This window comes from Aegilops tauschii, chromosome 7 (genome assembly GCF_002575655.3).
Source record: "Aegilops tauschii subsp. strangulata cultivar AL8/78 chromosome 7, Aet v6.0, whole genome shotgun sequence".
Lineage (NCBI taxonomy): Eukaryota > Viridiplantae > Streptophyta > Magnoliopsida > Poales > Poaceae > Aegilops > Aegilops tauschii.
Genome location: NC_053041.3, coordinates 651,881,577 through 651,905,152, shown reverse-complemented (window position 1 = coordinate 651,905,152; position 23,576 = coordinate 651,881,577).

Sequence of the window (23,576 nt, the reverse complement as noted above, 5' to 3'; positions counted from 1 at the left end):
ACAAGCGCTGGTAGCTCATGATCTTCTTTCTTAAAATTTGTTATCTGTGAACGAAGTTGCATAACCTTTGCATATTGAAATTTTTTAGATAAAAAGTTACTGCAACAATCAGTCCATGAGGTTATATTACCTCTAGGAAAATCTAGAAGCCATATTTTGCTTTTCCTCTCAAAGAGAAAGGAAAAAGATGCAACTTCAAAGCGTCAGTGATAATCCACAAGTATAGGGGATCTCAACAGTTTTCGAGGGTAGAGTATTCAATCCAAATTTATTGTTTGACACAAGGGGAGCCAAAAAATATTCTCAAGTATTAGCAGTTGAGTTGTCAATTCAACCACATCTGGATAACTTAATATCTGCAGCAAAGTATTTAGTAGCAAAGTAGTATGGAAGTAACGGTAACGGTAACAAAAGTAATATTTTTGGGTTTTGTAGTGATTGTAACAGTAGCAACGGAAAAGTAAATAAGCGAAGAACAATATGTGAAAAGCTCGTATGCATTGGATCAGTGATGGAGAATTATGCCGGATGCGGTTCATCATGTAACAGTCATAACATAAGGTGATACAGAAATAGCTCCAATTCATCAATGTAATGTAGGCATGTATTCCGAATATAGTCATACGTGCTTATGAAAAAGAACTTGCATGACATCTTTTGTCCTACCCTCCCGTGGCAGCGGGGTCCTAATGGAAATTAAGGGATATTAAGGCCTTCTTTTAATAGAGTACCGGACCAAAGCATTAACACATAGTGAATACATGAACTCCTCAAACTATGGTCATCACCGGAAGTGGTCCCGATTATTGTCACTTCGGGGTTGCCGGATCATAACACATAGTAGGTGACTATAGACTTGCAAGATAGGATCAAGAACTCACATATACTAGATAATACCCTGCGCGTTGCTGCGGCATTCATAGTGTGAGCAATTTGGATTGAATATTAACAAATATAATTCGAACATAATATCAATAATAGGTGTACATGTATATGTATATTCGCTAATCATATAAGGTCACAATTAGTGGAAAAGGTTAGGGATAGAAATGTTCTTATTCAAAAAAAGAACAATCACACTATGTTTACAATCTGTCCACCGGAAGCATGCAAAAAAATACATATCATTGCAAGATTTCAGTGAATCCAGTGCCCCTTTTTTTGTGTGTACATCAAGATCTGTAACAAAACTATATCAGAAGAGATAGAGTTTACTTACAGATGGTGCCGTAGCAGGGCACATCAAGTTAAAAATCATTGGGATTACTTCAACCCATCCAACTTCGTTTTGCTATCAGTTCTATGAGATTGGATGTCCTGACAGCAATGTTGACCTCATAGGGTGGCACTTACAAATCAAAAACCAACCACACGTTGGAGATAGGTGCATGTCATAGAGAAGGTTGAGAAGACGAAAGGGATGGCTCACCCATGGCGATTGAGATTTAGATCGGGAGCACATGCAGGCTAACCAGCTACAGTGGAGACAATGAACATGGAGTAGCTCTAGCCTCCGTTGTTCCCTGGAGAACAGAAAAAGCAGAAGGAAGTCCACTCCAAAGTTCACCGTGCCTACTTACAAACTCATAATCGAAAGAAAGCAGTACCCTCCCAAGCTGCAAGGAACTGAGCTTGAAAAGAAAAGGACTACCATTGCTGCAGTAATCAGCTGATGCGACACATCGTTGAACGCCGGTGGATGAAACGCTCCCCCAAACGGACGATGTCAACGGAGGCCCTGCCTGGCCCTTTCGGCCAAAAATAAAGCGGCCGGTCAGGTTTTGGCCGGAAAAGACGCCAACCAGGGCACCGCGACCACCATCTCGACCAACAGGGCACACGCCAGCGACGTGAACATAGCCCGATAGAATACCGAAGACCCGCGAGGGCCTGCCGGATCGGCAGTCATGCCGAAGGAGCGGCTTGCTGTAGAGATCGGCACCATCTGCACGGCGCCCTGATGTTGTAGATAGGGGAATATATTGGGGTTTGAGGAAGCGAGGGATCATCGTTTTTTTTAGGGATAGTAAAGTCTGTGGTTTACGGGAAACTGGTGAGGGTGCATTCATTTTTTTTAGGATGAGGGTGCATTCATTTCGTTGTAGCGGAGTCCGTGATTTACGGCTGGAAACAGATGAGTGCCGTTTTTTGTTTGTTTGAGGGTTGTTCTGTACGCGGTTAACAAAACGATCATTGTAGCATCATGCACCTTAGGAATTGCTGATGTGGCAAGTTGCTGACTTGGATAGGCTGCATGTATAGATAATTACCTATAGTGGGGATCAATCTCTTGGGTATATAGGATTCATGAAAACATAATAGGTTCAGATCTGAAATCATGGCATTCGGGCCCTAGTGACAAGCATTAAGCATATCAAAGTCATAGCAACATCAATCTCAGAACATAGTGGATACTAGGGATCAAACCCTAACAAAACTAACTCGATTACATGATAAATCTCATCCAACCCATCACCGTCCAGCAAGCCTACGATGGAATTACTCACGCACGGCGGTGAGTATCATGAAATTGGTGATGGAGGATGGTTGATGATGACGACGGCGACGGATTCCCCTCTCCGGAGCCCCGAACGGACTCCAGATCAGCCCTCCCGAAAGAGTTTAGGGCTTGGCGGTGGCTCCGTATCGTAAAACGCGATGAATCTTTCTCTGTGATTTTTTCTCCCCGAACACGAATATATGGAGTTGGAGTTGAGGTCGATGGAGCGTTAGGGGGCCCACGAGGCAGGGGGGCGCGCCCCCCACCCTCACTAGTAGGAAAAGGGGCTTTTACCCCGGTTCATGAGGGCCTTTAGTCCCGGTTCAGGAACCGGGACTAAAGGGTCGTTACTAATGCCCTAGCCTTTAGTCCCGGTTCTTACACGAACCGGGACTAAAGGCCGTCCACGTGGCCGGTGCGGGGAGCCCAGGCAGGAGGGCCTTTGGTCCCGGTTGGTGCCACCAACCGGGACCAATAGGCATCCACGCGTCAGCACCTGGCAGGAGCTGAGGTTTTTGTTTTTTTTAAAGGGGGGGTTTGGGGGTTTTGGGGGGTTAATTTAGGTTGTTATTAGGTAGCTATTAGAGAGAAGTGTCCTCTCTTATATCTCCGTGCTTGGTTTACCAACGCTACATACTGCTATGCCTAAACATGGCTTAGATTAAAGTGAAGGCAACATGTGGTGCATGTCGAAAGTAATACTAATCCGGACTTGATCAAGTTTGGATTGTACTACTTTCGACACGCACCACATGCATGTTGCCTTCACTTCAATCCAATCCATGTTCATTTCACCCGCTGATATATAATAACTCTTCATGCACGCATCATGCATCATCATATATAATAACAAGTCCTACTAATCATCATCATACAACTTCTACTCGTTATTAATAACAAGTCATACGATCGATCATCATCCTCACAGTCATCGAACCAACCCTACTTAATTGTTCTTAGCACATGATCATCAGTATTAGGTAGGACCGAAATACCCTCTTTAAGGTAAAATATCATAAAACAATATAGACCCTGACTCTCCATTATGGAGAATGGAGATCATCCTGTCTCCAATTCTTGCGCCTCGCTTCCTTTTGCTTCCAAGAAGCTCCTTGCGACTGTCCATACATTTTTTCCATTCTTTGATTTGCATGTCTCCACTTCTTTTAGAAATCCGGTATGGACAGTTGAGATTCGTAGGATGACCTGGTTGTATATTCAAAACATCAAGCCTACCATTCTGATACATCAAATGAGGCACACAATCCTCTGGGATTATCTGTTGAAAAACATAGTAATAACTTCATAGTTAGCAATGATAATGCACTAGTTTTAGAACTATGCAAAATATGCACGGATGTCGTAATAGTAAGAAATCTTACCAGGGTATCTCCATAGTAGTTACCGTAGTTCACCATGTGCACTAGTGGCACGTATGGAGGACCATAATGATGAGGAGTTTGATGGTAGATATTGTAATTCTCAATATCAGTACAAAATCCGACCAGATGAGTTTTCTCCTTATAAGTTAACTCAGAGCCATCGGTGTAGTAGGTTCTGTCTACCATGTTCCGCACATTGTTTGAACAATCAAAATAAGCTGTCAATGAAAATAAGCTGTCAACTATTTTGAAATGAACAATATAAATTAGCTAATAACTATGTTTGAGAAACTCACATAGCGGTAGAATTGGAGGCGTATCAACAAGGACCCAAATGTCCATATTGTCTTGCTCGATGTCAGGATCACCAAGATCCATGGTGACAAGCATACCCTCATCAAAACCATACATCTTGCAAAATGCTTCCCAATTTTTGCAACCAAAATGGGTTACGCTCTCAGAATTATACAGCTTTACTTCAAAATCTATATCATGATGGGTCCTTAGGTGAATTTTCTTTGTTTCCATACTTTCATGGTCTTCAAAACTCATCCTCTCCAAGACGTAGCGTCTTGCATGGCGTGGGATAAGCTAGCCGAATTGTAAAAGATGAAAAGTACACGTTGAAATAGTTGAAGTCGTGCTTAATTACGAAAAAATAACACTTGTCGTCGTTGCGTACCGTTTCAACATCGAACGTCTCCTCCAGCTTAATACTGAAGCGCCGATCTTCGTCCAGGTGAGGCCTGTCGCACTGACCTCGGTCCTCGTGGCACCAGTCGCACTCCCCCGGGAGACTTTCGTCGTCTGAGTACGACATTTCCTATTTTCATATATAATTCAAATATTAAACATCTACAATTAAATATATGTACTAAAAAACCTAAGTTAGATCATTATTATTCATCACGGGTTGACTATCGGTTTGTCGAGTCTTTTCTTGAAAACTCTCAGCTCACGTGGTGTATACATTCGACCGTTGGTGATGGTCGCTCCTCCCTTTGTCCCCATGTGCATTATACCAAAATGTCTAGCTAGCACACGGGAACAAAGGAGAAGCGACCCCCACGACAACAGTCGGGATTCTTCATCCTCTCATATATATATGGTGGAACTCTCCCTCACTGATTCCTCTCTGACATTTGCGACCGTCGGTGATGGTAGCTCCTCCTTTCGTTCTCGAGTGCATTACACCAAATTGTCTAGCACACGGGAACGAAGGAGAAGCTACCCCCACGACAACACAGTCGGGATTCTTCGTCCTCTCATATATGGTGGAGACTCGACAGACTTACAGTCAACCCGAAATATCGTTTAATTATCTTTCTAAAAGAGGATTTGGCTAGTCTCACCTCGATGTCGGAGGGGGCGGTGACGGGGACGACGGCGGGGATGATGGAGGGGCCGGGGGGGCTCCTAGATTTCTGCGAAAACAAAAACCCTATAAGCTATCAACTAATCATAGTGCTCTCCAATTTTAGCATTCAAAGTAGGATCGGAGTAGTTTTCCACTTTGAGCATTCAATAAGCAAAATCAAATCACAAAATAAAGTAGTATTCAAATTAGGATGCATTCAATTATAAGCAAAACTACATCATCTCCATGCGTCCGTACATCGCCGAATATTATCACTAATACACCTCGAATACTATCATACATATAGCATCGCTAGTACAGCTAGAACAGTAGCGCCCGACGGACATCGGCGCGGGCGATGGACACCCAAAGGGACGGAACCATCACAGGATCATAGCTCCAGTGAGATCCCTGAAGAACCTGCCAGGTACTGTCGAACCTGCCCTACAACGCAACCATGTAGCGACGGACGTGCTGGTCCTCCTCGCTGACACGGTGACGTACCTCCTCCGCGGTGTCCGGAAGCCTCGGCACCGTCACTGGCCCACGCGAGCGCCACCAAACAAGGATCGGGTCAACGACGGGCTGGTTCCTCACCAACCTACGCCCACCGGAAGGTAGCACCTCCCAAAACCAGCCCGGCGGAGCCCAGTCCCGGACATGGCCCCTCTGATCAAGCCGGCCTCCTCCGCCGAGTCGACGACGAGGATGCGGGATAGGCATCGTCGACGTCGATGCGGGAATAATTGCTTTAACTAAAAAAACAAACTAGTTCTATTAATTTCCTTACTATAAATAGAATAAAGTAGTACTTGCTAAAAATAAACTAGCTAGTTTAACTAGTTCTATTATTTTTCTAACTAATTCTATTAAACACTTTCTAGGTAGTACTTACTAAAAGTTATCGGGGAGGGGGGTACATATATCGACAACGACATACCCGATAAAAATAAGAAGAGGAAGAAGACGCAAAAAAAGAGGAGAAGAAGAAAGGAATAGAGGAGGAGATCGAAAAAAAAAGAAAAAAAGAGGAGAAGAAGAAGGAATAGAGGAGAAGAAGAAAAAATAGAATAATATATTATTCTATTTCTTCTTCTTCTCCTCTATTTCTTCTTCTTCTACTCTTTTTTTTCTTCTTTTTCATCTTCTTATTTATTTCTCCTCTACTTCCTCTCCTCTTCTTCTCTTCTTGTCTTCTTCTTCTCCTTCTTATTTTCCTTTTTTCTCTCCTTCTTTTTCTTCTAAATATGAACATACATAAATGACTTTGATCATACACAATTTCTATGAACAAAAAAAATCATAAAAATTCTATGAACAAAATTACAACAGAAAAAATCATAAAAATTCTATGAAAAAATGTATATATTCTTTGCATATGAACATACAAACATTTGCATATTCAATAATAATATCACCAAAAAAAATCTAAACTACACATCTAAATTACAACAACTAAATTATCTAATTAACTACACATCCCAATTAATACAACTAAATTACAAATCTAACTACACATCCAAATTAATACTACACATACAAATCTAATTACAACAACTAAATCTAACTACACATCCAAATTAATACTACACATACAAATCTAATTACAACAACTAAATCTAACTACACATCCAAATTAATACTACACATACAAATCTAATTACAACAACTAAATCTAATTACAAATCTAACTACACATCCATTACAGGGAGGAGGAGGAGGGGATCGGGGCGGCGCTCACAGGGTGGCGGAGGGCGACGGCGTGGGTGGCGGAGGGCGACGGCGACCGCGGCGGGCCGGGGGCGAAGGGCGGCGACGGTGACATACGGGGCGACGGCTCGAGGGCGCGCGGCGGATGCCAACGACGACGGCGGCGGGGGGCGGAGGACGACGGCGACGGGCGATGGCGTGGGCTCGGGGGCACGGGCGACGGCGACGACGACGGGGCAGCCTGGCGGCGTAGATCGAGCTCGCGGCGTCGTCGGGCGGGGGGACACTGGCGATGGAAATCAGCAAATTTCCAAAGTGTTACTTATATAGCAAAGGCTTTGGTCCCGGTTGGTGGCTCCAACCGGAACCAATACCCACCCTTTGGTCCCGGTTGGTGCCACCAACCGGGACTAAAGGCCTCTTTTCACCAGCGCAAAGGGCGGGAAGCAGAGGCCTTTGGTCCCGGTTGGTGGCACCAACCGGGACTAAAGGGGGGGCATTGGTCCCGGTTGGTGCCACCAACCGGGACCAAAGGCCTTGCGCTGCCCGCGGCCAAAAGTTTAGTCCCACCTCGCTAGTTGAGAGGGGCTCGGAGTGGTTTATAAGCGCCACTGCGGCTGCCCTCTCGAGCTCCTCTCAAATGCAGGCTTATGGGCCTAATGTCACACTGTGCTGTCTGTTGGCCTATTGGGCCTTCTGCGGGCCTGAATCCTGGCCCAGGTTGGGTTTCTAGTCGTATTCAGGCCGTGGTGGCCCAATAGGTGGTAGTTTTTTAAATTTTTTGCATTATTTATTTTCTTTTGTTTTTTGCTTTATTTTTTAATTCCTTTTGCTTTTAGGTCAGCAAAATTATAAACTGTCTGTTAGTGCCATTAGATTTAGAAAACATATAAACTTTCTATTAGTGCCATTAGTTCTTTATGAAAATTCTTTTTGCTGTATTTAGTTTTTTATTTTCTTTTTTGCTATATTTTTTTTATTTCTACTTACAACAAAAAACTTATTTATTTTATTTTATTTTGTTTCTAATTACTTATTTATTTTACTTTATGATAATTCTTTCTGCTATTAAAGTTTCTATCAAAAAAAGTTCTTTATGAAAATTCTTTTTGCTTTTAATGATTAAAAATAAAAAAGAGGCGCAATGCGCGTTGATTTGCTTCAAGCCTTTCGGAATAGTGTAGACTGCACTGCGCATAGCTCGATGCAGTCTACCTTATTCCTCAAGGCTTGAAGCTAAGCAACATGAGCATTGCGCCTCTTCTTCATCGTCTCTGCACTCAGGGCTTATAAACCGCTCCTAGTGCCTCTCAGCTAGCGAGGTGGGACTAAAAAACTGCTTAGCTAGTAAGAAACTCTAGTACCGGTTCGTGCCACGAACAGGTACTAAAGGTGCTCGTGGGGCCACAGCCTCATTAGTACCGGTTCGTGGCACCAACAGGGACCAAAGGGTGGAATTGGTCCCGGTTCGTGCCACCAATGGCATGTTACAAAACGGACAATCTCTTTCAAAGTATCAGGATTTCATCCGGAAACTCATCTGTTACAAAGGGATTTCATTTTTTAAAACTTATTTGAACTCCTGACTTTGTGTGTGTTCAAAATGCACCATTCAAAGCCACATCATCAATTTTCAATCCTTTCTGACTTCATTTGTTATTTTTCATGCATTTACTAATTGTTTTGAGCTATAAGACCCTAAAATTGAAAAGCATTTCAAATGAACTCTGAAAAGGTTGAAAGTTGGCATGATATCATCATTTCATCCACATAGCATGTGCAAGAAAGTTGAGAGGGTTACGGCATAAACTGGATGCACTTCGTGTACAAAACGGACAATCTCTTTCAAAGTATCAGGATTTCATCCGGAAACTCGTCTGTTACAAAGGGATTTCATTTTTTGAAACTTATTTGAACTCCTGACTTTGTGTGTGTTCAAAATGCACCATTCAAAGCCACATCATCATTTTTCAATCCTTTCTGACTTCATTTGTTATTTTTCATGCATTTACTAATTATTTTGAGCTATAAGACCCTAAAATTGAAAAGCATTTCAAATGAACTCTGAAAAGGTTGAAAATTGGCATGATATCATCATTTCATCCACATAGCATGTGCAAGAAAGTTGAGAGGGTTACGGCATAAACTGGATGCACTTCGTGTACAAAACGGACAATCTCTTTCAAAGTATCAGGATTTCATCCGGAAACTCGTCTGTTACAAAGGGATTTCATTTTTTAAAACTTATTTGAACTCCTGACTTTTTGTGTGTTCAAAATGCACCATTCAAAGCCACATCATCATTTTTCAATCCTTTCTGACTTCATTTGTTATTTTTCATGCATTTACTAATTATTTTGAGCTATAAGACCCTAAAATTGAAAAGCATTTCAAATGAACTCTGAAAAGGTTGAAAGTTGGCATGATATCATCATTTCATCCACATAGCATGTGCAACAAAGTTGAGAGGGTTACGGCATAAACTGGATGCACTTCGTGTACAAAACGGACAATCTCTTCCAGACGCATTTTATTTTTATTTATTTTACTGCTGCTATTTTTATTTATTTTACTACTGCTATTTTTACTTAATTTATTAAGGTTTATTTATTGTAGTTACTCTAGTTTATTTTATTTTATTTTATTAAGGTTTATTTAGTTTTATTTATTTTATTAAGGTTTATTTATTTTATAAATATAAAAAAATGAAAATAGATGCGCTTATAGAGAAAATTCAACCTAAATTCATAATAAATTTCTATGAAATTTACTGTGAATTTAGGTCAAATTCCCTATATAAGGGCATCTATTTTCACTTTAAAAGGCAGAGAGGGACGGGCTTATAAACTGGTGTGAGCCCCCTTCGGTTGGCGAGGTGGGACTAAACACTGGCCGCAACTAGGACCAGCCCTTTAGTCCCGGTTTGTGGTATGAACCGGGACTAAAGGGTGGTGGGCCAGGAGCGTGGCCCATTGGTCCCGGTTTGTACCACCAACCGGACCAAAGGGTCCATACGAACCGGGACCAATGCCCACGAGGCCCCGGACGGCCCCCTGGGCTCACGAACCGGGACCAATGCTCACATTAGTCCCGGTTCGTGACTGAACCGGGGCTAATGTGAAAACTGCCCTGTGACCTTTGCCCCGTTTTCTACTAGTGCCTCGTGCCCATGGTGTGGGCCCCCTGACCTTGATTATTTCGCCAATATTTTTAATATTATCCAAAAATAAGCTCCGTGAAGTTTCAGGTCATTCCGAGAACTTTTGTTTCTGCACATAAATAACACCATGGCAATTCTGCTGAAAACAGCGTCAATCCAGGTTAGTTCTATTCAAATCATGCCAGTTAGAGTCCAAAACAAGGGCAAAAGTGTTTGGAAAAGTAGATACGACGGAGACGTATCAGTCAGGATCGTAATCCTTTATGCGTGTCATGTTAGACAGCAAATTGTAATAATGAAAGTACCGGGTGGCTCAATGCCAGCCACGGTTCAGCCCCTCGTATATATATACATATCACAGGAGATTACAGAGTTTGTTTACAAATACATCGAGACTAATATGGAAACTATCGATTCGGTGGTAGCTGGACGTGCACGCCAACGTGAGTTGTAGCTGTCGTAGGATAGGACTCTAACACGCCCCCGCAGTCTGAACCGGGAATGGTAGTGACTTGAAGACTGGAGCAAAATTCTTGGGTGTTGTTGGCAAACCTTTAGTGAATATGTCTGCAAATTGCAAGGTTGATGGAACATGTAAAACGCGAACAACTCCAAGTGCTACTTTCTCCCGAACAAAATGAATGTCAAGCTCGATGTGTTTGGTCCGACGGTGTTGAACCGGGTTAGCGGATAAGTACACAGCACTGACGTTGTCACAATATATGATAGTAGCACTCGAGATTGGCCTGTGAAGCTCATGTAACAATTGACGAACCCAGCAAGACTCCGCAACAGCCGCAGCAACAGCTCTGTATTCAGCCTCTGCGCTAGAACGAGAGACCGTTGTCTGTCGACGTGAGGACCAAGAGATGAGATTTTCTCCAATATACATGCAAAATCCGTAAGTGGAGCGACGTGTGTCCGGACATCCAGCCCAATCGGCATCTGAGTATGCGGTAAGTGAGTGTGAAGAAGTACTGTGTGTTGGGGATCGTAGCAGAATTTTTAAAATTTCCTACGCATCACCAAGATCCATCTATGGAGTATACTAGCAACGAGGGGAAAGGAGTGCATCTACATACCCTTGTAGATCGCGAGCGGAAGCGTTCTAATGAACGGGGTTGATGGAGTCGTACTCGCCGTGATCCAAATCACCGATGACCGAGTGCCGAACGGATGGCACCTCCGCGTTCAACACACGTACAGAGCAGCGACGTCTCCTCCTTCTTGATCCAGCAAGGGGGAAGGAGAGGTTGATGGAGATCCAGTAGCACGACGGCGTGGTGGTGGAAGTAGCGGGATCCCGGCAGGGCTTCGCCAAGCGCAAGCGGGAGGGAGAGGTGTTGCAGGGGGAGAGGGAGGCGCCAGGGGCTGTGGTGCTGCTACCCTCCCTCCCCCCCACTATATATAGGCCCCCTGGAGGGGGGGGCGCCGGCCCTGGAACCCATCTACAAGGGGGGGCGGCGGCCAGGGGGGAAACTTCCCCCCCAAGTCAAGTGGGGCGCCCCCCCACCCCAGGGTTTCCAACCCTAGGCGCAGGGAAGGCCCATGGGGGGCGCCCCAGCCCACTAAGGGCTGGCTCCCTTCCCACTTCAGCCCATGGGGCCCTACGGGATAGGTGGCCCCATCCGGTGGACCCACGGGACCCTTCCGGTGGTCCCGGTACAATACCGATAACCCCCGAAACTTTCCTGGTGGCCGAAACTGGACTTCCTATATATAATTCTTCACCTCCGGACCATTCCGGAACTCCTCGTGACGTCCGGGATCTCATCCGGGACTCCGAACAACTTTCGGGTTTCCGCATGCTAATATCTCTACAACCCTAGCGTCACCGAACCTTAAGTGTGTAGACCCTGCGGGTTCGGGAGACATGCAGACATGACCGAGACGCCTCTCCGGTCAATAACCAACAGCGGGATCTGGATACCCATGTTGGCTCCCACATGTTCCACGATGATCTCATCGGATGAACCACGATGTCGAGGATTCAATCAATCCCGTATACAATTCCCTTTGTCAATCGGTACGTTACTTGCCCGAGATTCGATCGTCGGTATCCCAATACCTTGTTCAATCTCGTTACCGGCAAGTCACTTTACTCGTACCGTAATGCATGATCCCGTGGCTAACTCCTTAGTCACATTGAGCTCATTATGATGATGCATTACCGAGTGGGCCCAGAGATACCTCTCCGTCATACGGAGTGACAAATCCCAGTCTCGATCCGTGTCAACCCAACAGACACTTTCAGAGATACCCGTAGTGTACCTTTATAGTCACCCAGTTATGTTGTGACGTTGGGTACACCCAAAGCACTCCTACGGCATCCGGGAGTTACACGATCTCATGGTCTAAGGAAAAGATACTTGACATTGGAAAAGCTCTAGCAAACGAACTACACGATCTTTTATGCTATGCTTAGGATTGGGTCTTGTCCATCACATCATTCTCCTAATGATGTGATCCCGTTATCAATGACATCCAATGTCCATAGTCAGGAAACCATGACTATCTGTTGATCAACGAGCTAGTCAACTAGAGGCTTACTAGGGACACGTTGTGGTCTATATATTCACACATGTATTACGATTTCCGGATAACACAATTATAGCATGAACAATAGACAATTATCATGAACAAAGAAATATAATAATAACCATTTATTATTGCCTCTAGGGCATATTTCCAACAGTCTCCCACTTGCACTAGAGTCAATAATCTAGTTACATTGTGATGAATCGAACACCCATAGCGTTCTGGTGTTGATCATGTTTTGCTCTAGGGAGAGGTTTAGTCAACGGATCTGCTACATTCAGGTCCGTATGTACTTTACAAATATCTATGTCTCCATTTTGAACACTTTCACGAATGGAGTTGAAGCGACGCTTGATATGCCTGGTCTTCCTGTGAAACCTGGGCTCCTTGGTAAGGGCAATAGCTCCAGTGTTGTCACAGAAGAGAGTCATCGGACCCGACGCATTAGGAATCACCCCTAGGTCGGTAATGAACTCCTTCATCCACATTGCTTCTTGCGCTGCCTCTGAGGCTGCCATGTACTCTGCTTCACATGTAGATCCCGCCACGACGCTTTGCTTGCAACTGCACCAGCTTACTGCTCCTCCATTCAAAATATACACATATCCGGTTTGTGACTTCGAGTCATCCAGATCTGTGTCGAAGCTAGCGTCGACGTAACCCTTTACGACGAGCTCTTCGTCACCTCCATAAACGAGAAACATATCCTTAGTCCTCTTCAGGTACTTCAGGATATTCTTGACCGCTGTCCAGTGTTCCATGCCGGGATTACTTTGGTACCTTCCTACCAAACTTACGGCAAGGTTTACATCAGGTCTGTGCATACATAATAGACCCTATGGCCGAGGCATAGGGGATGACACTCATCTTTTCTCTATCTTCTGCCGTGGTCGGGCATTGAGCCGTGCTCAATTGCACACCTTGCAATACAGGCAAGAACCCCTTCTTGGACTGATCCATATTGAACTTCTTCAATATCTTGTCAAGGTGCGTACTCTGTGAAAGACCAATGAGGCGTCTTGATCTATCTCTATAGATCTTGATGCCCAATATATAAGCAGCTTCTCCAAGGTCCTTCATTGAAAAACACTTATTCAAATAGGGCTTTATACTTTCCAAGAATTATATATCATTTCCCATCAATAGTATGTCATCCACATATAATAAGAGAAATGCTACAGAGCTCCCACTCACTTTCTTGTAAACACAGGCTTCTCCATAAGTCTGTGTAAACCCAAACGCTTTGATCATCTCATCAAAACGAATGTTCCAACTCCGAGATGCTTGCACCAGTCCATAGATGGAGCGCTGGAGCTTGCATACCTTGTTAGCATTCTTAGGATCGACAAAACCTTCCGGCTGCATCATATACAATTCTTCCTTAAGAAAGCCGTTAAGGAATGCCGTTTTGACGTCCATTTGCCATATCTCATAATCATAGAATGCGGCAATTGCTAACATGATCCGGACGGACTTCAGCTTCGCTACGGGTGAGAAAGTCTCATCGTAGTCAACCCCTTGAACTTGTCGATAACCCTTAGCGACAAGTCGAGCCTTATAGATGGTCACATTACCATCCGCGTCTATCTTCTTCTTAAAGATCCATTTATTTTCTATGGCTCGCCGATCATCGGGCAAGTCAGTCAAAGTCCATACTTCGTTTTCATACATGGATCCTATCTCGGATTTCATGGCTTCTAGCCATTTGTCGGAATCCGGGCCCGCCATCGCTTCTTCATAGTTCGAAGGTTCACCGTTGTCTAACAACATGATTTCCAGGACAGGGTTGCCGTACCACTCTGGTGTGGAACGTGTCCTTGTGGACCTATGAAATTCAGCAGTAACTTGATCCGAAGCTTCATGATCATCATCATTAACTTCCTCCCCAGTCGGTGTAGGCACCACAGGAACATCTTCTCGCGCTGCGCTACTTTCCGGTTCGGAAGGGGTGACTATCACCTCATCTAGTTCCACTTTCCTCCCACTCAATTCTTTCGAGAGAAACTCTTTCTCCAGAAAGGACCCGTTCTTGGCAACAAAGATCTTGCCTTCGGATCTGAGGTAGAAGGTATACCCAATGGTTTCCTTAGGGTATCCTATGAAGACGCATTTTTCCGACTTGGGTTCGAGCTTTTCAGGTTGAAGTTTCTTGACCTAAGCATCGCATCCCCAAACTTTTAGAAACGACAGCTTAGGTTTCTTCCCAAACCATAATTCATACGGTGTCGTCTCAACGGATTTCGACGGAGCCCTATTTAAAGTGAATGCGGCAGTCTCTAAAGCATAGCCCCAAAATGAGAGCGGTAGATCGGTAAGAGACATCATAGATCGCACCATATCCAATAGAGTGCGATTACGACGTTCGGACACACCGTTTCGCTGAGGTGTTCCAGGCGGCGTGAGTTGTGAAACGATTCCACATTTCCTTAAGTGCGTACCAAATTCGTGACTTAAATATTCTCCACCACGGTCTGATCGTAAGAACTTTATTTTCCCGTCACGTTGATTCTCAACCTCACTCTGAAATTCCTTGAACTTTTCAAAGGTTTCAGACTTGTGTTTCATTAGGTAGACATACCCATATCTACTTAAGTCATCAGTGAGAGTGAGAACATAACGATATCCTCCGCGAGCCTCAACACTCATTGGACCGCACACATCGGTATGTATGATTTCCAATAAGTTGGTTGCTCGCTCCATTGTTCCGGAGAACGGAGTCTTGGTCATCTTACCCATGAGGCATGGTTCGCACGTGTCAAATGATTCGTAATCAAGAGACTCCAAAAGTCCATCTGCATGGAGCTTCTTCATGCGCTTGACACCAATGTGACCAAGGCAGCAGTGCCACAAGTATGTGGGACTATCGTTATCAACTTTACATCTTTTGGTATTCACACTATGAATATGTGTAACATCACGTTCGAGATTCATCAAGAATAAACCATTGACCAGCGGGGCATGACCATAAAACATATCTCTCATATAAATAGAACAACCATTATTCTCGGATTTAAATGAGTAGCCATCTCGAATTAAACGAGATCCAGATACAATGTTCATGCTCAAAGCTGGCACTAAATAACAATTATTGAGGTTTAAAACTAATCCCATAGGTAAATGTAGAGGCAGCGTGCCGACGGCGATCACATCGACCTTGGAACCATTCCCGACGCGCATCGTCACCTCGTCCTTTGCCAGTCTCCGCTTATTCCGTAGTTCCTGTTTTGAGTTACAAATATGAGCAACCGCACCGGTATCAAATACCCAGGAGCTACTACGAGTACTGGTAAGGTACACATCAATTACATGTATATCACATATACCTTTGGTGTTGCCGGCCTTCTTGTCCGCTAAGTATTTGGGTTCCGCTTCCAGTGACCACTTCCCTTGCAATAAAAGCACTCAGTCTCAGGCTTGGGTCCATCCTTCGACTTCTTCCCAGTAACTGGCTTACCGGGCGCGGCAACTCCCTTGCCGTCCTTCTTGAAGTTCTTCTTGCCCTTGCCTTTCTTGAACTTAGTGGTTTTATTCACCATCAACACTTGATGTTCCTTTCTGATCTCCACCTCCGCTGATTTCTGTAGGGGAACGCAGCAGAAAACAAAAAATTTCCGACCTACGCACCAGCCCAGGACCACTATGGAGACTGCATACATGGTTTGATCTTTTTCGTTACCGACTCGTAGCGCAGCGGGAAGTAGAGTCGATGACGATCGGCGGTGCAGATCCCCGCAGCTAGGATTTACAACCTCCCAACCGCGAGGATGTATACCCTCATCTGCTCCTCAGACAGCCCTCCAGGAGGCGGTCGAACAGCCCCCCGGACGGTGTCGCGGACAGCCCTTCGGGAGGACCTTCGAAACTCGAACGGTCACTCGGACAGCCCTTCGGGAGGACCTTCGAAACTCGGACGGTCACATGGACAGCCCTTCGGGAGGCACTCACGAACTAGGACCGAAACTACGATATCTCTACAGAGTTGCACACATACGGTGTCATCTATCCGGCAGGGCTTCGCCGTCCAGAACTAGTTCCTGCCGGAACCCAGACAGCCTTACGGCTCTACGAAACTCTTTTCGTGGGAGGGAGAGAAGAAGCCAGATAATGCATGGCATGTGTATGAGAGCAAGGGATGAGTGTGGAGGGCTGCCCCTCCACCTCTATTTATAGGAAATCCCAAGGGGGTAGGGTAGTTTCACAAAAAACCCAAAATGCACATGAATGAAGTCCTTCCACAAGGACCTAGGAGTGAAACCAAGGAACAAGAGGGTCCCCAAGGGGGGATACCCCATGTGGCCGGCCACACCCCCATGAGGGGCCCAAAAAATGGCTCCTATCCATCCATGTCATCCCCAAGATCTTTTGGAGCAAAGCCCCAAAAGGTGGCTTTCCATAAAGTAACCATAAAGCTGATTTTCACTATTCACGACGACATTTTTCAGCGTCTCATCGAACTGAAAATATTTATGTGGGCTAAGAACATTTCCAGTACCCACTAAAATGATTTTCAACACGTTCCGAAACAATTCCGGTTTTAGTGATTTTCATCTGCGAAACGCATCTGAAGTGGCTCCGGCAGCTCCGGAACATTTCCGGTTTTTATCTCAGAAAATTCCAAAAAGCTTCCAGAATGATTCTGGCATCCTCCAAGAATTATCAGGCATGTGCCGAAACCAATTTGACTTAATGGTGTATCCCAAAACAACTTTTCGGTATCATCGAAACTTATCCGATGACCTCTCTCTGCGGTACGATTCCGCTGTCCGAAACTTTTCGGTGTCCGAAACTTTTTCGGTGATTTTCTCTCAGACTCCCTGTCTAGTATTCAGCAGATAGATGACCCTTAAGCGTGTGACCCTATAGGTTCGGTGAAGTATAGACATGACCCGGAACCCCTTCCGATCAATGATCAACATCGGAGCCGTGGACACCCATATTGACCCCTATACCCACACGAATAAATATTCGAGTGAACCTCCAGTTGCCGTGTGCTATTCCTGTTGCTTCGCGATATGTTACAAATACCCGAGGTGAGACATGTTGGCATTCCCGTGGATCAACAACTTGTCCACTATGCTAGTTACCTCGTTACCGGTATTGTTCTCTTTTCTCGTTATCGTGTTCCGGCATCCCCGTGATCAAATCACAAAGTGTCTGGCCAGACGATGATGGATACCGTAACACCGAGAGGGCCCAGAGATATCTCTCCATCGTCGGAGGAGCAAATCCCAATCTTGAGCTATCAAGTTACTTGACACACTTTTCCATGAACCCGTAAGCCGCCGTAATAGCCACCCATTTACGGATGACGTTTAACAAACCCCAAAGTTCATGAAGCAAGCATGAAGAAACTCGATACTCTCATGGTCTAAGGAATCATGCAAACGTTAACCATCTCTGTGTTATGTACCAATAAACTTGTGACGAATGAATCTCATAGCATAACATCATGCCGGGTCGATTCAACACAAATGTTCTCTTAACATTATGCCCTCAAGGTTGCTGACATAGACATGCCCATGATCAGGAAAACATAACCATCATGCAACACTTGAGCTAGTCTTAGAGGCCAGACTAGGAATACATTTTACCGTTTATTATTCCACACGTGCATATGAGTCTTCCTCCGAGCCTCGTGGTTATTGCAGACTCGAGAACCATAGCAGTTCTAGCATGGAACATAAACATAATTATGAACTCGGAGATAAATAATATCATTTATTATTGCCTCTAGGGCATATCTCCTACAATTTCAGCATCGAATATACCTCAGGAATGGTCTTTTCCATCCCCTGCATATTGAAGTTCATCACAAAGCTCTTGTAGCTCGGTGGAAGCGACTGAAGGATTCTATCAATGACCGCGTCATCCGGGAGATTAACTCCCAGCTGAGACAAGCGGTTGTGTAACCCAGACATTCTGAGTATGTGCTCACTAACAGAACTATTTTCCTCCATTTTACAACTGAAGAACTTGTCAGAGACTTCATATCTCTCGACCCGGGCATGAGCTTGGAAAACCATTTTCAGCTCTTCGAACATCTCATATGCTCCATGTTTCTCAAAACGCTTTTGGAGACCCGGTTCTAAGCTGTAAAGCATGCCGCACTGAACGAGGGAGTAATCATCAGCACGTGATTGCCAAGCGTTCATAACGTCTTGGTTCTCTGGGATTGGTACTTCACCTAGCGGTGCTTCTAGGACATAATCTTTCTTGGCAGCTATGAGGATGATCCTTAGGTTCCGGACCCAGTCCGTATAGTTGCTGCCATCATCTTTCAGCTTGGTTTTCTCTAGGAACGCGTTGAAGTTGAGGACAACGTGGGCCATTTGATCTACAAGACATATTGTAAAGATTTTAGACTAAGTTCATGATAATTAAGTTCATCTAATCAAATTATTCAATGAACTCCCACTCAGATAGACATCCCTCTAGTCATCTAAGTGAAACATGATCCGAGTTAACTAGGCCGTGTTCGATCATCACGTGAGACGGACTAGTCAAGATCGGTGAACATCTCCATGTTGATCGTATCTTCTATACGACTCATGCTCGACCTTTCGGTCTTCCGTGTTCTGAGGCCATGTCTGTACATGCTAGGCTCGTCAAGTCAACCTAAGTGTATTGCGTGTGTCCCGAGGCCATGTCTGTACATGCTAGGCTCGTCAACACCCGTTGTATGCGAACGTTAGAATCTATCACACCCGATCATCACGTGGTGCTTCGAAACAACGAACCTTCGCAACGGTGCACAGTTAGGGGGAACACTTTCTTGAAATTATTATAAGGGATCATCTTACTTACTATCGTCGTTCTAAGCAAATAAGATGCAAAACATGATAAACATCACATGCAATCAAATAGTGACATGATATGGCCAATATCATTTTGCTCCTTTGATCTCCATCTTCGGGGCACCATGATCATCTTCGTCACCGGCATGACACCATGATCTCCATCATTGTGTCTTCATGAAGTTGTCATGCCAACGATTACTTCTACTTCTATGGCTAACGCGCTTAGCAATAAAGTAAAGTAATTTACATGGCGTTATTCAATGACACGCAGGTCATACAAAAAATAAAGACAACTCCTATGGCTCCTGCCGGTTGTCATACTCATCGACATGCAAGTCGTGATTCCTATTACAAGATTATGATCAATCTCATACATCACATATATCATTCATCACATCTTCTGGCCATATCACATCACCAGGCATATGCTGCAAAAACAAGTTAGACGTCCTCTAATTGTTGTTGCAAGTTTTTACGTGGCTTGTATAGGTTTCTAGCAAGAACGTTTCTTACCTACGTAAAACCACAACGTGATATGCCAATTTCTATTTACCATTCATAAGGACCCTTTTCATCGAATCCGTTCCGACTAAAGTGGGAGAGACAGACACCCGCTAGCCACCTTATGCAACTAGTGCATGTCAGTCGGTGGAACCTGTCTCACGTAAGCGTACGTGTAAGGTCGGTCCGGGCCGCTTCATCCCACAATACCGCCGAAACAAGATAAGACTAGTAGCGGCAAGAAGAATTGGCAACATCTACACCCACAACTGCTTTGTGTTCTACTCGTGCATAGTAACTACGCATGGGCCTGGCTCATGATGCCACTGTTGGGGATCGTAGCAGAATTTTTAAAATTTCCTACGCATCACCAAGATCCATCTATGGAGTATACTAGCAACGAGGGGAAGGGAGTGCATCTACATACCTTTGTAGATCGCAAGCGGAAGCGTTCTAATGAACGGGGTTGATGGAGTCGTACTCGCCGTGATCCAAATCACCGATGACCGAGTGCCGAACGGACGGCACCTCCGCGTTCAACACACGTACGGAGCAGAGACGTCTCCTCCTTCTTGATCCAGCAAGGGGGAAGGAGAGGTTGATGGAGATCCAGCAGCATGACGGCGTGGTGGTGGAAGTAGCGGGATCCCGGCAGGGCTCGCCAAGCGCAAGCGGGAGGGAGAGGTGTTGCAGGGGGAGAGGGAGGCGCCAGGGGCTGTGGTGTTGCTGCCCTCCCTCCCCCCCACTATATATAGGACCCCTGGAGGGGGGCACCGGCCCTGGAACCCATCTACAAGGGGGGGGCGGCGGAAAGGGGGGAAACTTCCCCCCAAGTCAAGTGGGGCGCCCCCCACCCCAGGGTTTCCAACCCTAGGCGCAGGGGAGGCCCATGGGGGGCGCCCCAGCCCACTAAGGGCTGGTTCCCTTCCCACTTCAGCCCATGGGGCCCTCCGGGATAGGTGGCCCCACCCGGTGGACCCCCGGGACCCTTCCGGTGGTCCCGGTACAATACCGATAACCCCCGAAACTTTCCCGGTGGCCGAAACTGGACTTCCTATATATAATTCTTCACCTACGGACCATTCCGGAACTCCTCGTGACGTCCGGGACTCCGAACAACTTTCGGGTTTCCGCATACTAATATCTCTACAACCCTAGCGTCACCGAACCTTAAGTGTGTAGACCCTACGGGTTCGGGAGACATGCAGACATGACCGAGACGCCTCTCCGGTCAATAACCAACAGCGGGATCTGGATACCCATGTTGGCTCCCACATGTTCCACGATGATCTCATCGGATGAACCACGATGTCGAGGATTCAATCAATCCCGTATACAATTCCCTTTGTCAATCGGTACGTTACTTGCCCGAGATTCGATCGTCGGTATCCCAATACCTTGTTCAATCTCGTTACCGGCAAGTCACTTTACTCGTACCGTAATGCATGATCCGTGGCTAACTCCTTAGTCACATTGAGCTCATTATGATGATGCATTACCGAGTGGGCCCAGAGATACCTCTCCATCATACGGAGTGACAAATCCCAGTCTCGATCCGTGTCAACCCAACAGACACTTTCAGAGATACCCGTAGTGTACCTTTATAGTCACCCAGTTACGTTGTGACGTTGGGTACACCCAAAGCACTCCTACGGCATCCGGGAGTTACACGATCTCATGGTCTAAGGAAAAGATACTTGACATTGGAAAAGCTCTAGCAAACGAACTACACGATCTTTTATGCTATGCTTAGGATTGGGTCTTGTCCATCACATCATTCTCCTAATGATGTGATCCCGTTATCAATGACATCCAATGTCCATAGTCAGGAAACCATGACTATCTGTTGATCAACAAGCTAGTCAACTAGAGGCTTACTAGGGACATGTTGTGGTCTATATATTCACACATGTATTACGATTTCCGGATAACACAATTATAGCATGAACAATAGACAATTATCATGAACAAAGAAATAAAATAATAACCATTTATTATTGCCTCTAGGGCATATTTCCAACACTGTGTAACGTGAGACCATGGTCAAGAGTGCCATTTAGATAGCGAAGGATACGTTTGATGAGAGAGAAGTGAGGTTCACGAGGGTCATGCATATGGAGACAAACTTGTTGGACGGCATAAGCAATATCAGGTCGAGTTAGAGTGGCATATTGAAGTGCACCGGCTAGGATTTCTAGCGCCGTTGCCGGGGAGCTACGCAAAAGTCAACATACCAAGTACCCATCACAAACCCTTATCTCCCGCATTTACATTATTTGCCATTTGCCTCTCGTTTTCCTCTCCCCCACTTCACCCTTGCCGTTTTATTCACCCTCTCTTTTTCGTTTGCCTCTCTTCGCTCGCCTTCCTTCGCTATGTCGAAACCAAAAAGAGTTGGGGGTTCTCTCCCGAGCTTTAGTGCTTTGGACAATCCTTCTATTCTATCTAAACTCATAAATAATACGGCAAGGGTGAAGTGAGAAACGTGGCATAGACATCAGATTTTTTTACGAAGAGGAAACGTCCAAAAATAATGAGTGTAATCATCCACTACGACAAGATAATATAAAAAACCAGATGTGCTGGGTACAGGAGAAGTCCAAAGATCACAATGTAGCAATTCAAAAGGTTTGACACTATAAGATTTGGATGGATAGAAAGGTAATCTAACGTGTAGTCCAAGTTGACAGGCATGACAAAGAGACAGGATAACTTTAGGAGACAAAATATCCTGGTGGTGACAAAATATTCATGGTGTGACTGCTGGGATGACCCAAACGACGATGCCAGAGGTCGGGGGAGACGGTGATGATGTGGGCTTCGGCTGGTGGAGGTGGACAGACGGAGTAGAGGGGTCCTGAGCTATTGCATCGAAGAATCTCGGTCCGAGTAGGAAGTGCCTTCACAAAAAAAACCATGGATCAAATTCGATGGAAACATAATTGTTAGTTGTAAGTTTACGAACAGATAGAAGATTTTTGATGATGTGCGGAACAACAAGGACATGATTTAAGTAGAGAGGGTTAGACAGGGTGGGTAGAGTGTGAGAACCGATGTGAGATATAGGGAGAGATGCACTGTTACCAACAGTGACTATGTGAGCATTAGAAGGGATGAAAGTAGAGAGTATACCAGGGTCAGATGCCATATGGGAGGATGCACCGGAGTCCATGTACCACTCCTGGTTGCCAGGGAGCTGCATATTGTTGAGCGCGGTGATGAGAGCTGGGTCGACATGCTGATGGAAGCTGTTGTAATTTGTTGCAGGGTTGCTCACACTACAAAAAAAAGACACATCCGTGACATTTTGGGCCGAACGGAATTTTTTTCTGTCATACTTATGACACTTCTATGACGATAATTGTGACAAAACCCGGTATCATCATAGATGTGGTGGGGTCCTACTTCTATGACAAAAAATCATGACAGAAAATGGGCTTTTCGTCCTAGGCGGGCCGGAGACGCAGCTGCATGACATTCTTTCGGCCGTCCATGATGGAAAAAACCGTGGTAGAAGCAAGGGCAAGGAAAATATCGGGGTGTTCCCGGTTACGGTGGGTGGTCGGGGCCGAGCGATGCGTGTTTCTCTCATACACGCACGCGCGTGGGTGCGAGGCGTTGGGCTCTAACT